This window comes from Alosa pseudoharengus, unplaced genomic scaffold, assembly GCF_046254945.1.
Source record: "Alosa pseudoharengus isolate Yale_2024_CS ecotype anadromous, Long Island Sound unplaced genomic scaffold, YU_APseudo_1.1 YU_APseudo_1.1_scf_3, whole genome shotgun sequence".
Lineage (NCBI taxonomy): Eukaryota > Metazoa > Chordata > Actinopteri > Clupeiformes > Clupeidae > Alosa > Alosa pseudoharengus.
The window spans coordinates 30,526,259-30,545,026 of record NW_027468718.1 but is presented as its reverse complement, the minus strand read 5'-3'; the positions used below and the strand labels follow the sequence as shown (position 1 = coordinate 30,545,026).

The following is an 18,768-nucleotide window of genomic DNA, read 5'->3' as shown; positions in this document are numbered from 1 at the left end:
ACACACATACACACACACACACACACACACACACACACACACACACACACACACACACACACACACACACACACACACACACACACACACGTACATACACATGGACACACAAATGCAGGCAAACAAAATGGAAAATGTTACCGGTACGAAAGTGCACCCGTCTATTTCCGAATGCAGCCCCTGCCAAAGATAGAGCTGTCCTAACAGACTTAATGGTGTTGTGGTGCATCATGACACATGCATCCATTTAAAAAAGAAAGGGAGCAGGAGGGCGAGAGAGAGAGAGAAAGAGAGGGAGAGGGGGAGAGGGAGAGACAGTGACCAAGAGACAGAGAGAGAGTGAGGGGAGAGATACCCTGTCTAGAAACCCTGTGCTGACATTAACCAGGTCTGCCTGGCAGTTTGCTCATTCTCTCATTTCTCTCTCTCTCTCTCTCCCCTTCTCTCTCTCTCTCTAGAAAAACAAGCTCAGCTTTTCATGGCCCCGGAGTTCGGTGAGGGGATGTCGGCTCTCTCTGTGTGGTGGACAAGCAGGAGTTTGGACTGACTTCACCCTAGCGACGTTATGGGGACATTACTACCCCCCCCCCCCCACTCCACACACACACACACACACACACACACACACACACACACACACACTCTCCACATCAAATCCCCTACCTCAACTGCTGGGCTCATCTCAAATCATTTGTGCTTTGCTCTTGCAGGGGCCTTAACAATATCTCATTAGGGATTAGGGAGGGGTGTATTTCCTCTCTGCCCAATAAACGATGAATGTTTCATGGCTCGTCTTAGTCCGATCGTATCTCTCACACTCCGCCTCGGTCCCAATCGAACCGAACGTTCCCAACACAATTTAGCACTCCCTGCGCCACTGACACTGCCATATTGCTGGCTGGAGTATTTGTGTCTGCTGTGCTCATGCCTCTGTCTCTCTGGTGATCCAGTATTGTTACATGCCTCACTCTCCGCAACATAGCTGCGCCTCATTTAGAATTAATGTGACCATGACCCCCTGACCGCACACACACAAACACACACACACACTCACACAGTCTTTATCCTTGTATCACCGTCTCACTAACCAACACATATATGTATAAACCACTAGTATGGTAGACACAATCACATACTTCCTTTACACACACTGACATACCACCCCCCCCCCCCACACACACACACACACACTGTGACTTCTATTCCATGTATAGCCCACCGGATTTCCCTCTGTTTTTACAGGTCAGTCATTTAGCGAGGCCAGTGACTCAGAGAGCTTTTGCCTTGTCCTTAGCATCTGCCGTGTTTGGTTATTGCGCTCCCACACGCTGAGAGACAGAGAGAGAGAGAGAGAGAGAGAGACAGAGAGAGAGAGAGAGAGAGAGAGAGAGAGAGACAGAGAGAGAGAGAGAGAGAGAGAGAGAGAGAGAGAGAGAGAGAGAGAGAGAGAGAGAGAGAGAGAGAGGCGTTAGGCGCCTCAGCTCTGGCTCCTTGAAACTCTCCAATTGAATCAGCAGAGGCACCTTCTGACTTGTGATTGGATTAGGAGCGATGCGGCACCCACTGCTGTCCCCGAGGAAAAAGAGCTCGACTAACTGCCATTACACCCACATCGTGCACCCGTGGCACGTCCCCCCTCGGGAGGGTGCCACAGCATCAACATTACTGGTCCTCTGATTTCAACACAACGGTCAAACACGGAAACTTGTCATCGTTTTTGTGACCCGGTTGAGATTTTCCTCAGTAAATAGTGCTCACACTGTCTGTCTCTACTGAGGGTGCTGTTTGATATTTGAGTGCCATGATACTTCCTATAACAGCTATGGTCAAAAGTCAAAATCCACATTTTGCACAAAGGGCGACTGGAGTGCTTGGTGTAATCCGATGCAGTGTTATTGCAATAATCAGCACAAGGAAGGAGACCTGACGGAACAGAGAGGTCACATCGATTTTGATCTGATATTACAACTGCTATTCTAACCGTCTGTTGCATGGGCTCTAAAGCCTAGATTTAAAAAGTCTTAATAACACTCATGTTCTTCAGGCATTTTATAAATATTCATTCATCTATAATTACAGCATAATGTGGAGTTGAAAAATCATTCACACAGATCTATATTTAGAGATTTATTTACATTTAGGTCTATATTCAAGACAATGAGGATAAAAAACTTTTACGAGGATGAAGATAATGAAAATACTGATGATGACTAAATTGATAATGAGGATGGAAATGCTAAATAATTTACACTTTTCTTGACAGTAAGAGCAGTATGCAGACCAGAGGGATCACACATGTGAAAGTTTAATGTTTTGCATAAAAATCTAATTTAACACACTAGACCTCTCTCTGGTCATCAGTCTTATTTAAAATTTTATATAACAGAAAACTTATTAAAGAAGAAATTGATGAATACAATGAGGATGAAAAATTAGTTAACCAGTCCGAAAACAGCACAGCTTGACTTGCCTGTTCAATAGTTTAACAAATATCAGAAACTGACATTTGATCATAAATTTTAAAAACTTTAACAAATGAGATGTGACTGATTTCGACTGGCTCAGATGAGGCTATCCTCCCTTGTCCTTTCCAGTAATGCAAACACAGGTGCTTTGACGTGGCTTCAACACGGCCTAGATAAATATGTTTTTCCGTCTTTTTTTAGCGGCCGAAATGTTTAACTATTCCCTCGAGATGTGTCTGCGAGACATTCCAACTTAGTCTCCGGTCTCTGAGCCTGAGTGTAACAAGTGCCTGGCTATACCAATCACAGGCTCAATGGAGCATGTAAAAACTGTTGCACCGTCACATATGCGCTGCAACAACCCCCTCCCCCCCGAATATCTTTGTTTCGCTATGGCAAAATGCAAAGCAATGGCACCACCTGGTCTTCATGCATTTTCCCTTTGCCAACTTACAGCATGCCTCTCTCTCTCTTTCTCACACACACACACACACACACACACACACACACACACACACACACACACACACACACACACACACACACACACACACACACACACACACACGCAATAGTACACACATTGGCAAATACTTGTGCCATAACTGGTTAGAGTTTGCTGGGGAAGACAGCACTGCCAAATTAGGATGCTGATCACCGCGGAGATTAAAGCGTAGAGAAGGTTCTGTGTTGAATGTAACATGGATGACGTCATCCGTCTCCCGATGGGATGCAAAGCAGACATGGAGACGAAGCTGGTGCTGCTGCTTAAAAAAAGAGAAGGGCACTGAGCGAGGAGGTAGTGTGTATGTGTGTGTGTGTGCGTTTGGAAATGTGTGTGTGTGTGTGTGTGTGTGTGTGTGTGTGTGTGTGTGTGTGTGTGTGTGTGTGTGTGTGTGTGTATGTATGTGTGTGTTCTGAAGGCCGCAATGACACTAGCAATTATCTGTCATCTCTGTAACAAATAGTTCATACACAGTGACGCATATTAAAATGAATATTTGTCGTACAGAAATCACATGGAATTGCATGTGGTAAAACGAATGGGTTTTGTGCCGTTGTTTGTGCTGTTTGCTTGTATTTATATAGCCTTGTTTTCAATAGACTCTTTGTGTATCTGGGAATGCTTCATACAGTACTTCATAGATGCCTCCACTACATCAGTGACACTGACTCTATTGCCGCAATTGTCCCATAATTGGGTGTGGAACCCAGGAAGAGACAGAGAAGAACTGATAAGGAATTACCACACATCAGAGAGGAAGTGGATGATCGTGAGTGAGCGGATATCTGTTATGACAGACAAGCACTCCTCATGGACATCAGTCATACTGAGTGTCTTTCCACTGTTCATAAGGTCTGTGGCTTGAAGTGTATGCCTTTTAGGGTATGGTGTGGAATATGTGTTGAAGAAGCAGCATCCTGAAGGTGTGGAAGCCCAAGTGATTGATGTCATTATTGATTATGTGCCAAGCGTTGTACACAACATTGAAATAAGCAAGCATACACTTAGTAATGTAACTCACAAAGCTGTTTTTTACTGTGTGATATCAATGTGTTAGTGTAGTCTAAATCACTTTGGCTTTATGAGTACTCAGGAATCAATGCAAGAAAATTGCTAAATGCAAGGTCGCAAACAATCCACTCCCAGTTAAGCCATATTTGGACATACAGTACTAAGGCTGTGTGAGTGCATTAGCAACACATGAGCACCGCCTCAAATTAGAGTCCAAGGTGGTGTATGTTGGTATGTCTACACACTCTCTGTCTAGCACTTCAGAGCAATTGACGATTGTTGATTTGAGAAGAAAAAAGAATGTGTGAAATTAGAGGTGTAGATCTCTGTAGTAAATGTTGCCAGGCACAATCTGTTAGACACAATCTGCCTTTTTTTCCATTTTTGTGTTGAACTTGAAAATACCTCAGTGGAAAATATGTGAAATGCCATCTTATGCAAGGTGTTTTGCAGTAATTACGACCTGGTGTTATGTATCCCCAGGCTGCTTTTGACTGACGGCAATGCTATCATGAACACCAGAGAACCCAATCTATGACAATGAAGACAAATAAGCGGTTACGTCAAACAAAATGTGGAGATGTAAGGAAAGGAAAAATAAACAGAAACCACTACCGACCACGTCATATTCATGGATTCACAGAGATAGATGTGTTATATTTGGAGATAAATGAGTCAAAAGTTAAAACAAACACAGGAGACACTTCTCACACGTCTCATTAATCACATTTTACATACATAACTACACCATATCATTTTTCTTCGTCTCGTCTCTCATGCCAGTCTGTTAAGGCATACTGCCATGGTTCGGTCAAGTACACACACTACAGAATTTGAATTTGATTAATTTGATAATGTAGCTAAATGTGTTGTGTAAAAAAAACAATTCTAGTTAGTGATTGACATCAGAGGCATCCTCCGGTAAAGTCACAACATAATCTAATATGTGATACTTGGCTCTGGTCTAAATACTAAAAGGAGTCATAGCTTTCTCACTGTACAAGCACTTCAATTAGTTTTATATGTTCACACTGTTAATGTGTAACTAGGTGAACATCTTTAAATTTCTTCAGGCCACGGTGTGAATGGAGCTATTGTAGGCATTCCATCCCATTTAGAATAACAGGAATGAAAACAGGAATACGTTCTGAAAATGGTGCAGCATTTAGGCCCATTCATATGTGACATGAAAGCATTTTCTACAGCATGACAGATCAGTTTCCATCCAGGCAGTGTGTCCCCATCCACAAAAGCACAGACGACGCAGCACACCACAACACAACCACATACAGAAACAGCTCCATCTCACTAGATACTACATACATATGCACAGCATGAACAGATTAATGTGTTACATGCTCTACAAAGCTAGAAGAAAGGATTGTTTAAACATGAAACTATTACTGGTACTGTCATCAAACCATCAAAGAACATAGATGATATTACCACAAGAAAAAGTGTATACTCCCCATCGTTAAAGCAGTCATAAACGGTAGGCTTGTTATTGAACTTCAATTTTTGTTGGGTGGAAGTTTTTGAAAAGCATGCAGCCCCTCACCGACAAACAACATGTCAAGGGGAAAAGGGAGGGAAAGAACCTATTTCTAGCAGCTATGACCTCACTAAATAATGAAATATTAGCTGTATAACTCACGGGGACAGACGAAAGCTCAGACAAGCACGGAGTAGCATGAAACCAATTCCTCTGACACCTGCAGTGAATCCTATTCATTTGTTTGTCTGTGGCGCCTGCTTTAAATAACTTTGCATTTCTCCTCCACTCTGGAGCACTCCATCTCTTTTGAAAGCTTTAGGTCTACAAAGCTTTGCAACAGCTTGTAAGACTTGTGAGACAAGATCCGATCCAGAACATTTCAAAACATTTTTCAACCCACCCCACCCCCGAAAAACAAAAAAAGTCTGTCAAGAAATTACAAGCGGATGTGTAGAGTGTGATTCTCTACAAGCACAAAGACAAAGACCACAGCATGCTGATTCTTATCTGCGCTGCATAAAACAATGTACACTGCTTACCACATCTCATCAAAAACTGATGTAGAGCCGTCATCCAGCAGCAAGCAAGGGCATACTGGGCATATGAGTAGCATAGCTACAATAAGCAAACTCATATTGAATCATTTGAAAGTACAGCAAACATATACAACTGTCTTTGACTATTTATGCATGTTTTAAATTCCACCATATTGGCAACATGATATTCACAGCTCATTTCTAATAAGGCTTCAAAATAACAATACAGGCGAAAGATACAACGTACACATTCATACTAACTGCTTATATATTGAGTAAACAGAATGTATGCAAGGGGCATTTTTCATGCCCAGTTTAAAAGCTATTTATTTAAAAGCTATAATTGTGCTCACACTGTGTATATATTTAAAAGCTATAATTGTGCTCACAGTGGTTCACATGAAGGTACAGGCAGAGTGTGATTGTTTTGCATTTACCTAAGTTGAGGCCTCCACAGGGATGGCGTATCAAATACTCAGTGTTTGCTCTGAATATAGTAAGGGCTTTCCCAAATAAATGTAGCCTTATCGTATAAGAGACTATTTGGTCATTAAAAAAAAAACCTTCCATGGTGTTCAATGACAAATGTGCTGATATATCTAGAGAAAAGAAGCCAAGAATATCTATAGTCTGTTAGACGCATCCAAGTTACATACACATAGGAAGAAACGTTCACCACTATTTTTAGGCACCTCACTGTAAAGTCACACAAGGCTAAGAGCCATTGCTATTTTTAAACTCACTATAAAGTGTACGGCCTGCCATGTCTTCTTTCTGCACATAGTGAAAAACATGTGTGAAGGCTCATGCTCCCGTCTGCTTATTGTGATAGGTGATGTAGGAATGAAAGCATGCTCCTTTCCATGATATGATGGTTTCGTTTAGGATGTTGTCTCAGGAGTCCACACCATGTTGTAAGTCGTTAAGCTGCCTTACTCTGCGGTGCATGACGTCTTTACATGATGTACATTTACTTTTACGAACCTCATCAATTGCCTACATTTTAAAAGGGGACATGTTTGTGTAAAAAACCCCAAAAACAATTATGTTCAGTAAGGGACAATTCCACCCATGTGTAAAATGCAGTTGAAAAACTACTATAAAGAAAAACACACTGCAGCCATGTCAAACATTTTCTGGAAAAAACACCCCAAAAAACATGCTGTTTCTCATTTTAGAAGCTTTGTCGAGTTACCACAAACACTACAATAATATCTGATCTGAATCTGACCATGAGGTGAATGAGTCCATTGTCTGTGAGATGAGCTGAGTTTAGGGAAGCTCAAAAGAAGAGATGTCATCCGCATCAGCCAGCCAGCCAGATCTCCCTTACAGACACGGCTCGGCTCGCCTCGCACACAGCAGATTCTCACACAGACCAGCAATCAGCACTTTTTTTTATTTACTAGGCCGATTACGCGTGACTTCGGTTAGTCCTAAACACATTTTTGGCAGTTTTACACTCTGATGGTTTTAGCACAAACACAAACTCAAGGGTATTTCTAACTCAATCTGTCCATCTCTTTCTCTCTCTCTCTCTCTCCCTTTACTTGCCCCCCCCTCCTTTACCCAGCATGGAAAGATCAGGGATATTTATGTGGGGGGGTGCTGAGTGTCATGGCAACGGGCAGAGTTTGATTTGAAATGGCAGTGAGATGATAAGACGCAGCCCAGTGAGACCAAGCTCCGCTCCGCTCCACTCTGAGAGGAACACCACAACAGGGTGTCTGGGGAACGGAATGGCCGTGGCCAGGGTAACTGGAGGCGATGGGGAGTCGTAGCTGGGTAGGCCAGTGCAGGCCAATTAAAAGAATATTTATAGAGGTGGTATTAAACCTAAACCCACTGGATGGTCAATTCACAAATCATGTGTTTAGGGAGAAGATATCTGCTGTCACATAACACTACTCCAGATGATGAGATTGCGATGATGGATATCACTGGTTAGTTGGCGCATTAGGGCCCCTGAGAGTTCTCTACCTTTGAATGTAAATTCAAAATCAGATATTAAATCATCATTTTAAAACATACATTTTTAAATTTCAATGTTTTCATTTTATGCTACTACAATATTAAAACTTTTTAACTATGACTTATTTTACTTCTCCAACCCCATAACTATATGGAGGGAGTAAGGAGTGGAGTACACAAAATGACACATCTCTTCAGCCTCAGTCTTGCTAACATTTCCTCATGTTGTTGTGGGTTGCTAGAGTAGACTAGACTTATGTCTGAATTAGCACCAGCAAAAATAATCATAAATTCTATAACAGCATGAGGGTATGTTATGTCTAAACAATACAATGTTTTAATCACTTCTGCATATTGGCAATGACATAGGCAACAGTACATTTGCCTGGAGAATCCTTAGTACTGCATCATGAATACTGTGGGGCCGGCCAACCACATATTGTGTATTTATACAGTGTGTATTTTCACATCCAATTCAAAGAAGAGGCCTGTTTTGAACAAATGCAAAATATATAATTTCTATCTTCTGTCTTTCTAAAGTTGCATTATTCCATTGAGAAAAACAATATACGACTGCACTCTGTGGTTTTCCCATGTACAGTAGATGTGTTATGTGAAATGTTCAGTGATCAACAATTTGCAGTATACCTCCATATCTTATACACCTATTGTAACTGCTCATCATTTACAAATGTTAAAATGTGGGCAGAATATGTACAACAATATTCTTTTGTACGTAGTAGCTACCTTGAAAACTGTGCATTCAACAGATGCACCCTTCAGGCTGCATTTTCCTGCTTGCTACTGTATGAGTGATCATCTAGAGGAGCAACACGACGGCCCATTTTCAGACGGAGGCCAGCTTATTCATGTATTGATCTCCATGTCAGAGCAGGGCCGCTGAGGAGCCTGGGGGGTGGGGTTTGGGGGGGTGGGGTTTGGGATACAAGCCACAGAGGTGCAGGAGTGTATCGCTAGTGAACCATTTCCGACATTTCCATGAAACGCTGGCACATTCCAGCTCCTATTTATCATGGACATACACATGCAAGGGGGAAACTACTCTACAGAGTGACTTCCTCCACACACACACACACACACACACACAAACAAACACACACACAGCGCATCATTCTCTCTTCATCCATCTCCCTCTCTTACTGTGTGTGTATGTGTGTGTTCTAGGGAATGTGAGTTGCGTCAATAAGCGGCCATAAAAGAGAGAAGAGAGCCATCAGACCCGGTGGTGACAAGAAAATGAGAGAAAATGAGAGAGTGAGAAAGACAGAGAGAGAGATAGAGAGAGAGAGAGATAGAGAGAGAGTGAGAAAGACAGAGAGAGAGAATAGATAATAAAACAAGGGTATGAAACAAACAGTTTCCTGTCCTCATAGTAATCATATGCAGGGACTAGAGAACCTTGCTGATCAAGGATTTCCGTCGAGGGACTGCGAAGAGATGGCACAGGAACCACCCCGGATGCTTGCGTGTCAGGGGTTAATTAAGTGAGGTAATTCCAGATCTGTCAAAGTCAGCTCTCCTGCTCATCAGGATGGAGGCAGGGGAATTAAGGGGAGATGGTAGCGATGCGCCCAGAGCATCAGCCCATTTGGCATCTGTCACTTGGCTGTATTGATCTATTTCCATTGAAAAGGAAGAAGCGAGTGAGTCATTTCATTCGACAGAGCCCCACATTACTCACACACACAAGGGTGGAAAAGAAAGCATTTGGTGACCACCTCTCGGAGCAGCACCAGAGCATGCATAAATCCCCAGTGTCTGGACTATCACCAGCCGAAGCATTTAATAAACAGACGTAAAATGCCAGCGTTGTTGCAGTAAAATGTAATGCCGACTTACGCATCAAACCAATGCAACAGAGATGTAAACAAGCCAGAAACTTGAAAGAGAGGATTGTTTTCAAAATGAAAGCTTACCGCACATTCAATTATAGAGATATGCAGACATGTCTTTCCAAGAGAGAGAAGCAGACATGTCTTTCCATGTGCCTATCAGGGTATAAATAACAGCCAGCCGATGTGCAATTACAAACGCAGCTTGTGCTCAGCATCAAAATACAGATGGAACATGGAGCATGAGAAACAGATGCATGATGCTTAACTGTCCATCAGTGAGCTGTTTAGGTGGACGCCCGGCGACAGATGTGGCATGAGAGAAAAAGAGAGAAAAACAGCTTGACACAAACAGAGGAGAGGAGAGTGAAAGAGTAAAAGAGAAAAAGAGAGGGAATGTGAGGGAGAGAGAAAAATTTAAAAGGAACGTAAACACTCAAGCCTACCTCAGTGATGGTGTCTGCTCCTCGTGTCGGTGTGAGAGTACAGGCTTCCTCCAGGCAGGGCATGGGGAGAGAGAGTGTGTGTGTGTGTTTGTATGTGTGTTGTGCGTCTCCGACTTGCAGTCTCCTACGAACAGGCTGGGTGCTAGAGACAGCCCAGCCGCGGTGGCAAAGCCCCTTCACTGAGTCGCCGTAACATCCCTCCCCTTCAGCATGAATTAATTAAGCCTTTTTTCCCCTCTTGCTTCCCTTTCTCTCTCTCTCTCTGTGTCTCTCTCCTTCCTGCTCTCTCGTGATTGTTCTACCCAACAGTTAGCTTTGTGGCTGTAGTCAGGTTAAAATGTCCCTGCACTTTCTTTTCTGACACGCTGTTTACACCGCGCCACTAGCTCTCTATTGCTCTCCCCGCTCTCTCTCTCTCTCTCTCACACACACACTCGCTCAGTCTCTCTCTCTGCCTCTCCCTCCCACTCACGCTCTCGCTGTCTCACTCTCTCTCTCTTTCCCTTACACGCACTCTTTCTCTCTCTCTCTCTCTCTATCCCTCTCATCGACTGTGCAATGTCACAGTGCTTCAGAGAGCTGTCTCTACCTCATAAAGCACCAGCGCTCATGTCTCTATGCATCCGTCTCTCTTGTGCAGCTTCATGCTCCGGTTCCTCACCCATTACTCTGTGTTTCTTCACCTCTCTGTACTTTTCAACCACGGTTTTTCATGCCCCCCCCCCCCACTCTCCACTACAAGCTCTGACTAAAAGAATGCAGAAAACACAAATCTTTAGTTTTCAAAAACTGGATCACAATAGGACATTCTCTAATAGTTCAAAATTCTGATGTTGAAAATATAATTTTTTATCTTAAATTATCAATTATCATAAATGTAATAGTGGGTATTTGAAATATATGGCAAATTTCCATTAAACATACATAAATATATTGGAACTCCCCCTATTACCGTCGGTCCCGTACTTCCACCGTCTTGCGTGTATGTGTCACTTACAGTAATATCCATTTCTATACAAACCAAGACGGCGGATTCCTAAAGAAACGCAAGCACCCACACCATAGGTGTATCTAAATTAGCTATGTACCAAAAATGACATTTTACTGTGACTCGAAGAGCTGTAAACAGTGTTGTAAGGCTGCGTGTACACATCCACTTGGAGCTCCAGTGGAATTTTAATTTCATGACGAGAATTCTTGGTCTAACCGTTCATGTGCCGTTGAAACGGCGTAAATAGGCGACCCATCAGGCCAGCACTATAACTCTGAGCGTGGTAAACAAAATCAGATATTTCAGGCAGTAAATGCTCCTGTTAAGAACCAAACCAGATTTTGTTCAAATCTACACACATATGGCTACTGAAAAATGTAGGGTTCATTTAGCAAATGTTATTTTGAAGTGTTAAAAACGTTGTTTTAGAATTTCCGAACAAAAGTGGTGATAATTGGGGGCGTTACGATAGCTGAACTGGTGATTCCGGCAATTTCTGTCGGTAGGACAAAAATCCTGAAAACAATTGGTTCTACCTAGCTTTTCGAGTTGCGGCAGCCAATAGCTAGAGCTACCAGGCAGCTACAGTGCTACACTCTGGAGGCATGTTCAGTCCCCATGAGCCCATATGTTCATTGAAAGTCAGTGAAATATGTTGAAATGCCTAACATAATTGTGTGAGTTCAGACTTGTGATAACTTTCCTATTTGATACAATGTTATTCTGTGGTAGAATATCTAAGTTATTATTCATGACAAATACAGTAGATATATGATATGGAGAACAGGAGTATATAGTTCCCATCCGATTGCATAGGACAGATATGAGAATTGAATTGTGTCTAAAAGTCTTAAAAGTAAAAAGGAAGAATGTGTGAAGTTCAAATGACACTTTTCAAATGATACCTCTCAGTAAGTGTCATATGTGATGACGTAAGTTGAGCAAAGGTCAGCCTAACAAAGTGTCGGCTGAAAGGGGGAGGGAGGGCGGTGGAGCTTATCAAATAAATTTTAGCCAGCTGTGATGCGAGCTAAGCTTTTGCAACTCTGTTGTTTTGCTGTTTAATTTGAGAAAAAGACAAAAGGCCAAAAATAGCAAAAGTGGACTCCACCCCTACAGCATGATCAAAAAACACACAGTTCTTGTCTGGCTAGAATTTTGGTTTGAGAGCCCCCCCTCCCCTTTCAACAAAGCATTGTTACAAATCTTTGCACAACCAATTTACATAAGGATATAGACGTCAAACCACTCAGGACATGTGAAAGCTTCCCAGTGCTAATGTCATCATACAAAAACGTATATATAACAAAAGTTCATGATAAAAAAACATCCATTGTTCTTATAATGCTTGCTACACCTGAAGCAGCTAAACTAAAACAGCTGTCTGCAAAATGCTGTTGTACATAAAACATGCTATTTTACTTAAATGCAATGTTAAGTGCATTAGACAGAATTACTGGATAAGTACAGTGATTTCAACTGACAAGCCAATAACAGCTGTGAAACATCAGGAATATCACATGTAACTAGAAGGGCACTTCCACCAAGGGCAATATCTGACTACAGCCAGACCTCTGCCAAAGGCCACATCTCACAAACGTGAGCGAAAGTGAAACAAACCTTGTTTAGGCGCTCCGTCTTGAAAATCAGTCAGGTTTTGCTTCATATTGCGCACAGACACAACAACAAAAGCAGACAAACGGAACTTCAGAAATATGACTTCCTTGATCTACTTAATGAAGTATCAGATTGCTGATGGGGTGTTACTTTCAAAAGTCCTTTCATACTCCATTGGATCTGATAAGCATTGCACCCGACATGAAAACAATATTAGCTCAGCAAACAACTCAACTAGCACTAATTTCACAGCAGAACCGTATTCCCAGGTGGTTTTATTTTTTGCGTGGAGGGACTTTCCTTGCAGTAAGACCATGTTCATTCAGAACAAGTATCTGTTACCAGGGGCATTATTGGGGAGACACTGGGGACCCCCCACACCCCTAAAAACCACAATGGAATTTCGGCATTATTAGAAATTGATTCAATCATAACAAGATCCTGGCGGAATCACAATTTTCAGAATAAAAAGACAATTACAGTTTTTCTCGATCGCTTTGATGCTTGTGTCAACTCTGACATCACGTTTTCAAAACAGTTAACACCCATGCCTGAACAAAAGTACTCTGGCCAAAATGGCACATTTTGCTTGCAAAAGGCTCTTACTCTCTCAAAACACTTAAAACATGCAGCAAATTTTGCCTTCAAACAACAGATCCTGTCGTCAAATCACTGTGTGATTTCAATCAATCATTACTGGACAACAATATACAAAATATAGTTCTCAAAATTAGTTATTTTGTTATGTCTGTTCCATTTCTTTCTCATTTTTCTGATATCAGAAAAAAACTGTGAAAAGACAAAATGTACTGAATAAAAAATAATTGTATTCATTCCTAAGATGTAACTGTCATTGATATGTAAGACCTACAGTAAGCATCTAGACAAGACAAATTTCATTGAACTATAACTTGTAATTTTTCATCAAAATAGACCTACAGTAAACACCTTGTACTGTTTTCTTCACCAAATAGGCAATACAGTACTTTCTCTAAATGTGCCTTAGATCTATACTTGCAAATAGCAACACAGAACAGACATATATGGATAATATAATGATATATAATGGATATATAACGATTGCTGATTGAAGAATTGTGCAAAGGAAATCTACACAGGTGTATCAGAGATTCAGACGTATGCAACAAATCTCTCCCACCTGTGAAAAGATGTTTTCCTTTTGTTTAGCATGGGGAAACCAATAAAGGTTGGGGTATTTGAATGACATCTGTGTTAACTGTTTTGCAAAAGGGTGTGAGAAATGTGTGAACCCAATGGAAACGTGTGAACATATTCGTAAGAGATGACTTCTGCTGTGCAAAGAAGGTGTTCATGAATACCAAGTGGATCCCAGTTTCTTTACACAGCAATCGAGAAAAACTAAGAATTTCTGCTGCAAATTCAATCAATTTTAGCTGCAATGATGACAGAAATCCCTGAAGGGACTGGTAATCCATACATGGATAACATTTAACATTTCAGTTTCACCTTAGTCAAAAGTGACATGTACTGTAGCCATTTTATGCTCAACCTCCCAGTTAACTACAGTTATTTTCCTATTTGTCATTAGCAAGACTACGCATCCACCAAAGTGTACCAGTTAACTACAGTTATTTTCCTATTTGTCATTAGCAAGACTACGCATCCACCAAAGAGTACTGTATGCCTCAGCTGCAAGGTTTACTGTTACAACAAAGTTTTCCATTTTTATCTTCACACAGAATAATATCAGGGTACTTTATGGTGGCGAGAAGCACCAAGCACTGTCAGTTGAGACCAGCAAAAAAAAAATTTCCAATCACAAATGGACTGCTGTCACATTCAAAGTTACAAAGAGATAGGCCTACCTCTGGAAAGTTATCAGTGTGGCACTTTATGTGTTTTCAAATGAGTTGTGCACTACACAAGGGGCCTTGGGCAACTCAGGAAATACCATTCTATTTTTACCCACTCACCCACACAGTTCCCTCTTTCTTCGCAGTGAGTAGCTCAACCGTCCACCTCCCTTGACCCATCTGCAGTGACATATCTCACCCCCTTAACGGACAGTTAAAAGGGGCAATCCCTGCAACGGACTCTGTAGGAGGAGTCCCCTCTGTGCTCCTTATGACTGCTAATGGAACAGAGATTGTGTGGGAGTCCTATGGCACGAGTTTAACTACATTTCTGTATGAACTTTCAGAAGTTCTGATGCAATATGGTCTGTATTGATACTCAAGTAAGGGTACAAAGGTTTTTGTATGAGGTTGCATGAGGTTGTCAGTTTCTTTTTTTCATATTGCAGTTATAATATAAATAGTCTTCAGCCCATTAAATAGCTCTGGTTGTTGATCAGCCACTGTGGAAAATCCTCTAACTACAACACAAGGAATTTAACACCTCTCCTAGCCTGGGTGCCAGCCGAACTTAGTCCCGCCCACAACATTTGAGGTCGGGAAGTTCGGTCTGGCATTGCTCCGTTGTGGAGCAACTATACTCGCCCCAAATCTGGCGGACCAATCAAATCGGGCTTTACGATGATGGACAGGTGAGCAACAGCGCCTCTTCTATCACGTCATCTGAGCACGCTTGGGTTGAATATGTTTGCAACAAAAACGCTGTGCCTAGGAGACAGATGGCTTCTAAGACCCCATATGGAAAATGCATATTATTTCAATGAAGTTTTATCACTGAAAACGATTATTTCTGAAAACTTTGGCCAAAGTTAAGATGTGGGAAAACTCATGGTTTCACTTTTATCAAGGGAAAACAGCGTGTTGCATTGTGACATGTTGTTCTCTTGTTCGTTTGAAATCTCTGATTGACCACCTGTTCGAGGGATTTGCGACAGCCTTTCCCAGCTGTTTATAACATGTTTGTAGCATATCAGTGTTCAACAGAATTATTTTTAAAAACGGAGGGGATATAGGCTATCAGTTTTTTCCTAATAGCGTACCCTAGGCTACTACGTACAGTATCTCTTAGATTTCGCTAATGAGTGTTGTAGTGTTGTAGTATTGACGGCACAATAACTTTTACAAAAGACCAGAAAACAATGTTAAGGCATTTGTGGAGAAGAAGGATGGTTTGTGTGTTCTTCCTACATCTCACGGTACTGTAAGTTATTTCGTTGCTCTGATTGGTTAGGCATCCCCCCCCCCTGTATCGGTTGAAACACGCCCCATAATTACGTCCCAATGGAGCAGTATCAGACTCATATTCTGACTAGAATTGAGTATGGCTACGTCAGGCTATACCTCTCCTATGTATCTGGAAATATATTAATAATTGAACATTAAAAACATGTTGTCTTGAACCTGCGCGATTCAGCCTTGCACACGTCCGGACTCGAACCCGCGAACAGCAGCACCTCGGATCGGGAGGCAAGCATGCTGATAGTTGAGCTATTTAGCTAGTTGAGGTTTACTGACGTTCCACACGCACAGCTAAGCTAGCTGGCATCCGTTACATGTGCATGCTGTGATCAACTTTTAATTATTTGATATGGAAAGCAAATTCATTCTTTTGGGGTGCTATTACATGAGAATTCCAGCCCAAGTTGGAGACCATGTAAAGATTTGCAGCAATTTCAAAACTGGATTACTCAAGAACGTACAAAAGAATGCTTTATATCTTTGTATTTGGTAAGGTCTGCTGTTTATTTTGATGTGTCATGTGTTATGTGAAGAGTCTGTGAGATATTCCACCTGGAAGAATGGGTGCGGAGATGGATGCAGAGCTGAATTTAAATATGGGTTCTCTACTAACAAACTCTTCAGTCACTCCTCTTCATTGCTGTGGCCATTTATGATCTACTGTGTTCCAAATATCCAGAAAATTTGTCAATTAAGTGCTAGTGATGTCATGACACTGTAGGTGTAAAGTTGACCTGAGACTGAGCCTCTCTCACTCACACAAACTCGGAACCCCCCCCCCCCCCCCCCACACACACACACACACACACACACCAACCCAACCACACACTGAGAGGAAATAGAGTTCCGCAATGTTACCATGCAAAGGTTTCCATGCACATTGCCAGGCTTGTAAATTGTACTTTGTGGGTTTGTTAGATTGAGCAGGACAGGTACAGTTAGTTAGTAGATATGAGTGAAATATGATGTGCAATGTTTTGTGGCACTTCATCTCACTGCACCACAAGGCTCTTAATAATAAGCTTTCAATTTACAGCAGGAAATAGTGCTGCTACCAGTAAATAAGCAAGTGTCCTTGTAGTTTTAGTTTAGTTTTATCTTTATTTGCATTACTAAGGAGCTAGTGATTATTTTTTTAACAGTAGTAAAGTAAAGTTTACTTAGTGGAATGGTTAAGATGTATTTTGCATTATTGAAACAGACTGTACCCTGATCTCATTCTCAGCATTGACAGTGTTTTTTTTTCTTCTTCCTTGAGAGTTAAACATTTCCGAGTTGATGCTCTTACGTTCATGCAGTCTACAGTATGTGTGTAGCCTGCTTCTAAGTGCTTGACACCCACGCACAAACTGGGTGACAACCCACAGGCAGACCCTGCTTCAGCAGCTCTCCGCAGAGGCGCGACAGTTTGTGGGTGTGCACCAAACACTGCAAGAAAGACACCAAATTGGCCACCTCATCAGAAATGATGTGTGAAAACATGCTTTAAACCTTCTTGGCCTCTTAAAAACTTGTTGAAAGTTCTTTTTACAAATAGTTTGTGAATTCAATTTAATTATATCTGCCTATCTATTTCTGTTAACAGACAGGAGAACCTTTTTTCCACACCGATACATGTGTAGCTGAAAATACGCCTACAGACTGTTGCATGCTGCAAGGAGGCACACGGCAAAAATGACTTCCTTTGCCTGTCAACATGAGAAAAAAAGTTACAAATCTACAATGTTTACCACAATCACCACGCACACATTTGCAGACATCCCCAATGTTTCCTTTGTGAGGACATGGTGTTCACACCATAATATGTAACTGCATCAGCGTTATACTTTTAAAAACGCCTCTTTCTCTTGAGCCGCAGTTTTGAGACATTCAATGTGAAGTCACAGACCATTCTGTAAATGTCCCTCTTTAGGTCCATACCGACTCTAGATGTACTGTAGCTCAGTTTGCATGTTTTCTGTAATTAGTCAGCAAGGTTAAGGAATCCAAACACGTCTGGAAGCCCAAAAATCAATGGAGCCTTGGCCCCACCTTGACAAATGACGTTGTCATTTCTTCCATGCAATAATGTCTTTATAATAATGCCTAATCCAGTCACAAATACACAGGCACCAATAAAGCACACACAGTGTACTCTCAGATTTAAAAAAGCTGCTTACTGACATTTGAGAAACATCACCAGGGACCACTGGTTCACAAGGGGATGTCCTGGTTAACCACTACAGTATCACCAACATCACGTTTAAACACACTCTGTGAGTCAGTTATGCTGAGGCTACGATGACAGCTATAATTGAAGCCTAAAATCAATATATGAATGGGCAGATGCACAAAGGTAAACTATAATACAGGACTTATAGCAATCCACAAACTATTGTACTGATACACAACACAGGCCATTTAGGTAAAGGAAAGAAAAGGGCTTTCTCACTCTTACAATTCTCGCAAAGATAGAAAAAAAAATATTATTTCCATATAAATAACAACACTGTTGTTTTGTCACATGAAGATGTGAAATATGGGTGGCCATCTCTGGCTTGCTTTCAAGTCAACATTTAATATTTAATGCCGGGGCTTTTTAATTATTAAAATCATAATTTAGAAATTGTAGATATACCATTAAAAAATGCACTTGTGTATTTGCCCCGCAGCCACTGTTGGAGCAGCAGTGGTGTGAGATCGGTCACAGATTCCCTGCTCCCACTGATCAGGCCACAGTTCCAATTAGTCGACTAATTAGAGGG

The 18,768-nt window shown here is 41.6% G+C and overlaps 1 protein-coding gene across 1 annotated transcript in view; it reads right to left on the bottom strand.

The window, feature by feature from the left end:
* Positions 1 to 10,922, bottom strand: part of dgkg (diacylglycerol kinase, gamma) — a 90,685-nt gene extending 79,763 nt beyond the window's left edge. The window contains exon 1 of the mRNA XM_076264007.1: positions 10,283 to 10,922. The gene's annotated coding sequence lies outside the window, so the exon portion shown is untranslated. The remainder of the gene's footprint in view (positions 1 to 10,282) is intronic.
* Positions 10,923 to 18,768: the final 7,846 nt, after the last annotated feature.